Genomic DNA, 7,500 nt, shown 5'->3' on the forward strand with positions numbered 1-7,500 from the left:
CTGCCGGGTTCCGGAATAGGAACCGGATTCCCTTTCGCCCAACGGGGGCCAGCACAAAGTGCATCATGCTATGACGGCCCCCATCAACATCGGATTTCTCCTAGGGCTTAGGATCGACTGACTCGTGTGCAACGGCTGTTCACACGAAACCCTTCTCCGCGTCAGCCCTCCAGGGCCTCGCTGGAGTATTTGCTACTACCACCAAGATCTGCACCGACGGCGGCTCCAGGCAGGCTCACGCCCAGACCCTTCTGCGCCCACCGCCGCGACCCTCCTACTCGTCAGGGCTTCGCGGCCGGCCGCGAGGACCGGCCATGACTGCCAGACTGACGGCCGAGTATAGGCACGACGCTTCAGCGCCATCCATTTTCAGGGCTAGTTGCTTCGGCAGGTGAGATGTTACACACTCCTTAGCGGATTCCGACTTCCATGGCCACCGTCCTGCTGTCTTAAGCAACCAACGCCTTTCATGGTTTCCCATGAGCGTCGATTCGGGCGCCTTAACTCGGCGTTTGGTTCATCCCACAGCGCCAGTTCTGCTTACCAAAAGTGGCCCACTTGGCACTCCGATCCGAGTCGTTTGCTCGCGGCTTCAGCATATCAAGCAAGCCGGAGATCTCACCCATTTAAAGTTTGAGAATAGGTTGAGGTCGTTTCGGCCCCAAGGCCTCTAATCATTCGCTTTACCGGATGAGACTCGTACGAGCACCAGCTATCCTGAGGGAAACTTCGGAGGGAACCAGCTACTAGATGGTTCGATTAGTCTTTCGCCCCTATACCCAGCTCCGACGATCGATTTGCACGTCAGAATCGCTACGGACCTCCATCAGGGTTTCCCCTGACTTCGTCCTGGCCAGGCATAGTTCACCATCTTTCGGGTCCCAACGTGTACGCTCTAGGTGCGCCTCACCTCGCAATGAGGACGAGACGCCCCGGGAGTGCGGAGGCCGCCGCCCCGTGAAGGGCGGGGAAGCCCCATCCTCCCTCGGCCCGCGCAAGGCGAGACCTTCACTTTCATTACGCCTTTAGGTTTCGTACAGCCCAATGACTCGCGCACATGTTAGACTCCTTGGTCCGTGTTTCAAGACGGGTCGTGAAATTGTCCAAAGCTGAAGCGCCGCTGACGGGAGCGATTATTCCGCCCGAGAGCATCCCGAGCCAACAGCGGCGCGGGTCCGGGGCCGGGCCAGGTAGGTCCGTCATCCGGGAAGAACCGCGCGCGCTTGCCGGGAGCCCGAGCGCCCAAAGGGGCGAATCGACTCCTCCAGATATACCGCCGAGCAGCCAGCCAGGACACCGGGGCTCTGCCCAACAGACGCGAACCGAGGCCCGCGGAAGGACAGGCTGCGCACCCGGGCCGTAGGCCGGCACCCAGCGGGTCGCGACGTCCTACTAGGGGAGAAGTGCGGCCCACCGCACACCGGAACGGCCCCACCCGGCGGCGAGTGGAAAGGCAACCGGACACGACCCCGCCGCGGATTGCTCCGCGCGGGCGGCCGGCCCCATCTGCCGAGGGCGGGGGCCAGTGGCCGGATGGGCGTGAATCTCACCCGTTCGACCTTTCGGACTTCTCACGTTTACCCCAGAACGGTTTCACGTACTTTTGAACTCTCTCTTCAAAGTTCTTTTCAACTTTCCCTCACGGTACTTGTTCGCTATCGGTCTCGTGGTCATATTTAGTCTCAGATGGAGTTTACCACCCACTTGGAGCTGCACTCTCAAGCAACCCGACTCGAAGGAGAGGTCCCGCCGACGCTCGCACCGGCCGCTACGGGCCTGGCACCCTCTACGGGCCGTGGCCTCATTCAAGTTGGACTTGGGCTCGGCGCGAGGCGTCGGGGTAGTGGACCCTCCCAAACACCACATGCCACGACAGGCGGCAGCCTGCGGGGTTCGGTGCTGGACTCTTCCCTGTTCGCTCGCCGCTACTGGGGGAATCCTTGTTAGTTTCTTTTCCTCCGCTTAGTAATATGCTTAAATTCAGCGGGTAGTCTCGCCTGCTCTGAGGTCGTTGTACGAGGTGTCGCACGCCACACCGCCAGCCGGCTGTGCACGCTACCGAGAAAGTACCGGTATGCGAACCGCCAGGCGACGGGCGCGCATCGCACGTTTAAGGAGACGCGGCCGGCCACACAGGCGACCACGACACTCCCACGTCTCCGAAGCGGGACAAACGCCGCGCGCTTCAGTATACGTAGCCGACCCTCAGCCAGACGTGGCCCGGGAACGGAATCCATGGACCGCAATGTGCGTTCGAAACGTCGATGTTCATGTGTCCTGCAGTTCACATGTCGACGCGCAATTTGCTGCGTTCTTCATCGACCCACGAGCCGAGTGATCCACCGTCCTGGGTGATCTTTTCCTTTTCAGTCTCCCACTGTCTCTTTCAAGACAGTAGCATTTGCGGGACTGAGGCGTCTGACGGCCCCTGTTCCACTATTTTTTTGTGTCCAACGGCCTCACAGCCGATGGGCGTCGTACGGCTCCACACCGGGGCGGACAGGCACTCGGGCGAACGTCATTCAAAACCGGCGCCAGGCGCCAGGTACCGCAGGCCAGCCGCTCCAGAGCTTCAGCGCTCGTACCACACAACAACAACAACAACAACAACACTTCCGCTAGTTTTGAGAGGCACGCGTGGTTCCGCACGCGGCGCACGGCCACTGCCGTACAGGTAGCGTGTTGCGCGACACGACACGCACATCGAAAGACATGCAGTCTAGTCGGTAATGATCCTTCCGCAGGTTCACCTACGGAAACCTTGTTACGACTTTTACTTCCTCTAAATGATCAAGTTTGGTCATCTTTCCGGTAGCATCGGCAACGACAGAGTCGATGCCGCGTACCAGTCCGAAGACCTCACTAAATCATTCAATCGGTAGTAGCGACGGGCGGTGTGTACAAAGGGCAGGGACGTAATCAACGCGAGCTTATGACTCGCGCTTACTGGGAATTCCTCGTTCATGGGGAACAATTGCAAGCCCCAATCCCTAGCACGAAGGAGGTTCAGCGGGTTACCCCGACCTTTCGGCCTAGGAAGACACGCTGATTCCTTCAGTGTAGCGCGCGTGCGGCCCAGAACATCTAAGGGCATCACAGACCTGTTATTGCTCAATCTCGTGCGGCTAGAAGCCGCCTGTCCCTCTAAGAAGAAAAGTAATCGCTGACAGCACGAAGGATGTCACGCGACTAGTTAGCAGGCTAGAGTCTCGTTCGTTATCGGAATTAACCAGACAAATCGCTCCACCAACTAAGAACGGCCATGCACCACCACCCACCGAATCAAGAAAGAGCTATCAATCTGTCAATCCTTCCGGTGTCCGGGCCTGGTGAGGTTTCCCGTGTTGAGTCAAATTAAGCCGCAGGCTCCACTCCTGGTGGTGCCCTTCCGTCAATTCCTTTAAGTTTCAGCTTTGCAACCATACTTCCCCCGGAACCCAAAAGCTTTGGTTTCCCGGAGGCTGCCCGCCGAGTCATCGGAGGAACTGCGGCGGATCGCTGGCTGGCATCGTTTATGGTTAGAACTAGGGCGGTATCTGATCGCCTTCGAACCTCTAACTTTCGTTCTTGATTAATGAAAACATACTTGGCAAATGCTTTCGCTTCTGTTCGTCTTGCGACGATCCAAGAATTTCACCTCTAACGTCGCAATACGAATGCCCCCGCCTGTCCCTATTAATCATTACCTCGGGTTCCGAAAACCAACAAAATAGAACCGAGGTCCTATTCCATTATTCCATGCACACAGTATTCAGGCGGGCTTGCCTGCTTTAAGCACTCTAATTTGTTCAAAGTAAACGTGCCGGCCCACCGAGACACTCAACAAAGAGCACCCTGGTAGGATTTAAACGGGGTCCGCCTCGGGACGCGAAAGCACCCCTTCGGCTCGCCCCACCGGCAGGACGTCCCACGATACATGCCAGTTAAACACCGACGGGCGGTGAACCAACAGCGTGGGACACAAATCCAACTACGAGCTTTTTAACCGCAACAACTTTAATATACGCTATTGGAGCTGGAATTACCGCGGCTGCTGGCACCAGACTTGCCCTCCAATAGATACTCGTTAAAGGATTTAAAGTGTACTCATTCCGATTACGGGGCCTCGGATGAGTCCCGTATCGTTATTTTTCGTCACTACCTCCCCGTGCCGGGAGTGGGTAATTTGCGCGCCTGCTGCCTTCCTTGGATGTGGTAGCCGTTTCTCAGGCTCCCTCTCCGGAATCGAACCCTGATTCCCCGTTACCCGTTACAACCATGGTAGGCGCAGAACCTACCATCGACAGTTGATAAGGCAGACATTTGAAAGATGCGTCGCCGGTACAAGGACCGTGCGATCAGCCCAAAGTTATTCAGAGTCACCAAGGCAAACGGACCAGACAAGCCAATCCGATTGGTTTTGATCTAATAAAAGCGTCCCTTCCATCTCTGGTCGGGACTCTGTTTGCATGTATTAGCTCTAGAATTACCACAGTTATCCAAGTAACGTGGGTACGATCTAAGGAACCATAACTGATTTAATGAGCCATTCGCGGTTTCACCTTAATGCGGCTTGTACTGAGACATGCATGGCTTAATCTTTGAGACAAGCATATGACTACTGGCAGGATCAACCAGGGAGCTGCGTCAACTAGAGCTGAGCAGCCGGCCGCCCGGGAGTGTGTCCCGGGGGCCCGCGCGAACACGCAAGCGTCCGCTCAATTATTCTGCAAACAGGAGGAGGCCGAGCTCCCCTGCACGATACACCTCGAAACCCTCTCAGGTCCCGGCGGCGCGCAGCGCCGTCCTAGGTACTTGGTCGGTTTCGAGAGAGGCGCAATCGCCCGGAGTTAGGCGAGTAGACGGTTTTAGTGCGAACACCCTTGCTCCCAACTGAGCTTGCCGCTGCCGACAGAGGCCCGGGAGCGTGCTGTCGTGGCATTGCCGGCGGGAGACAACACGCGCCACCTATGGTGACCGGCAGCTCCAACGCCAGCGCCACACAAGGGCAAAGCCCCACTTGGGTGCAGAAGCGAACTCTCCCAGCACAGCGCACGCGCCAACACGTCCGCACAACTGCGATACAAACCACCTGCGAGAACCGCTGGGGCGACCGAGCAGCAGACGGCGTCGCGGCGCCGAGTGCCAGGCGGCGGCGCATCCTCAACGCACACAGTCCTCAATCAGACCAGCACACTGCAGATGTCCACCGCGCTTCGCACCGGGCTCGGCTGAACCAACTTTGGCCGCCAGGCGCCGCGTGCAGGGTGCGCCGCAGCGTAGCTGCGCCGCCTGCCGGGCCCGTCTGCTGGCGCTCCTGCCACTCGGCGCCCCCCACCAGCCGGCTGTTGCGCGTGCGCCCACGCAGCGCGCGGCCAACACGCCGGGCGGCCCCCCATCACCGGCCGGGAACAGTCCCACCAAGCCACCGCCGCGTATCGCTTCATACCCACATGGGCCTAGTCACGTGTGTGTATGTGGCGGGTACCGCTGAAACAACCGGTTAATAGCTGTACCGATCGTCGCCATCACAGATTCACCTCCAGCGTGAACAACCGCTCAACAATGGATTTCCAGTTCATTTGCGTATCTTGGGCAGTAAACGTAGATGTCCACCTACATTTGCGAATTCAACAATTCTTGCATGCCAGGATGTCATGTGTCACGACACGCTACATCAGACCACATACACACTGCGACATGTGCAGAAGAGAACACGTGGAAGGTGGCCCGCGCACGTATGCGATGTCCCTTCCGCGATCCACTGTCAACCGGCATCTGCGGCATGTCCCAGATATGGAACGCGGTCCACCAGGGTAGCACTTTGTGTGAGGCAATACGACAAAGTCGGAATACACGCGTCACTACATCAGACGGCTCACGCTGACCTGACCTGACTCACCGCACCACCACCCCCAGCGACCCAGGGTGACATACAATGCGTTCGTACGTTCCTCCCACACGCCTCTACGGCGTACCACAGTGCAACCTAGCTGTTATTGGGAGACGAGACAAGTAGCATCGAGCACAACATATGGAAATTGAGATTCGACACCGTTGGGCACAGCCAGCGTACGGTCACACGTATCACACTACTTCACTCTGTACGTAACGACCGATGATCGGTACAGCGTGTGGGTTACGCGTACGACATCAGCGGACAATGGACACAGACCATACCACGACGTACACTGAGGGCGTCGACATCTGAATGCAACTGAACAGCTGCGAGGCTCATTTAACACTCAAACGCCAGACCGACCAGCTTGAGAGGACAGAGACACAAAGAGGGGGACAGAGGGGGGGGGGCCGATATAGTCCTATTGCAGTACAATTGACAGTGGATAGCGGGAATATGTGGAAAGTAAGCAACACTCGCAAGACATCTACATGAGGATAACAACGACACCAGAGATTCCGAGCAGTGAACTATGTTAGGCAAAGGGACAACGTGGGTTAGGTTAAGGGACAACGTGGGTTAGGTTAAGGGACAACGTGGGTTAGGTTAAGGGACAACGTGGGTTAGGTTAAGGGACAACGTGGGTTAGGTTAAGGGACAACGTGGGTTAGGTTAAGGGACAACGTGGGTTAGGTTAAGGGACAACGTGGGTTAGGTTAAGGGACAACGTGGGTTAGGTTAAGGGACAACGTGGGTTAGGTTAAGGGACAACGTGGGTTAGGTTAAGGGACAACGTGGGTTAGGTTAAGGGACAACGTGGGTTAGGTTAAGGGACAACGTGGGTTAGGTTAAGGGACAACGTGGGTTAGGTTAAGGGACAACGTGGGTTAGGTTAAGGGACAACGTGGGTTAGGTTAAGGGACAACGTGGGTTAGGTTAAGGGACAACGTGGGTTAGGTTAAGGGACAACGTGGGTTAGGTTAAGGGACAACGTGGGTTAGGTTAAGGGACAACTTGAGTTAGGTTAAGGGACAACTTGAGTTAGGTTAAGGGACAACTTGAGTTAGGTTAAGGGACAACGTGGGTTAGGTTAAGGGACAACGTGGGTTAGGTTAAGGGACAACGTGGGTTAGGTTAAGGGACAACTTGAGTTAGGTTAAGCGATAATCTGGTACAGCCACAGTTAGGTTAAGCGATAATCTGGTACAGCCACAGTTAGGTTAAGCGATAATCTGGTACAGCCACAGTTAGGTTAAGCGATAACCTGGTACAGCCACAGTTAGGTTAAGCGATAATCTGGTACAGCCACAGTTAGGTTAAGCGATAATCTGGTACAGCCACAGTTAGGTTAAGCGATAATCTGGTACAGCCACAGTTAGGTTAAGCGATAATCTGGTACAACCACAGTTAGGTTAAGCGATAATCTGGTACAACCACAGTTAGGTTAAGCGATAATCTGGTACAACCACAGTTAGGTTAAGCGATAATCTGGTACAACCACAGTTAGGTTAAGCGATAATCTGGTACAACCACAGTTAGGTTAAGCGATAAAGTTGGTTAAATTTGGTATTGTGTGGGAAGGGGGCAGAGAGGGGGGGGGGTGGATAGTGGTGGCAGAACGC

General features: G+C 56.0%; 2 non-coding genes and 1 pseudogene across 2 annotated transcripts; all 3 read right to left on the reverse strand.

Moving 5' to 3' along the window:
* The window catches only part of LOC126313599 (large subunit ribosomal RNA), a 4,795-nt pseudogene extending 2,784 nt beyond the window's left edge, over positions 1-2,011 (reverse strand).
* A 188-nt stretch (positions 2,012-2,199) lies between these two features.
* On the reverse strand, positions 2,200-2,354 carry LOC126313432 (5.8S ribosomal RNA). The gene has a single exon (XR_007555131.1). It is a non-coding gene; the product is annotated as a 5.8S ribosomal RNA (ribosomal RNA).
* A 373-nt stretch (positions 2,355-2,727) lies between these two features.
* Positions 2,728-4,620, reverse strand: LOC126313459 (small subunit ribosomal RNA). Its single transcript, XR_007555150.1, has one exon. It is a non-coding gene; the product is annotated as a small subunit ribosomal RNA (ribosomal RNA).
* Between the last annotated feature and the right edge of the window lie 2,880 nt (positions 4,621-7,500).

Source organism: Schistocerca gregaria, unplaced genomic scaffold (genome assembly GCF_023897955.1).
Source record: "Schistocerca gregaria isolate iqSchGreg1 unplaced genomic scaffold, iqSchGreg1.2 ptg000483l, whole genome shotgun sequence".
In the NCBI taxonomy this organism is placed as follows: domain Eukaryota; kingdom Metazoa; phylum Arthropoda; class Insecta; order Orthoptera; family Acrididae; genus Schistocerca; species Schistocerca gregaria.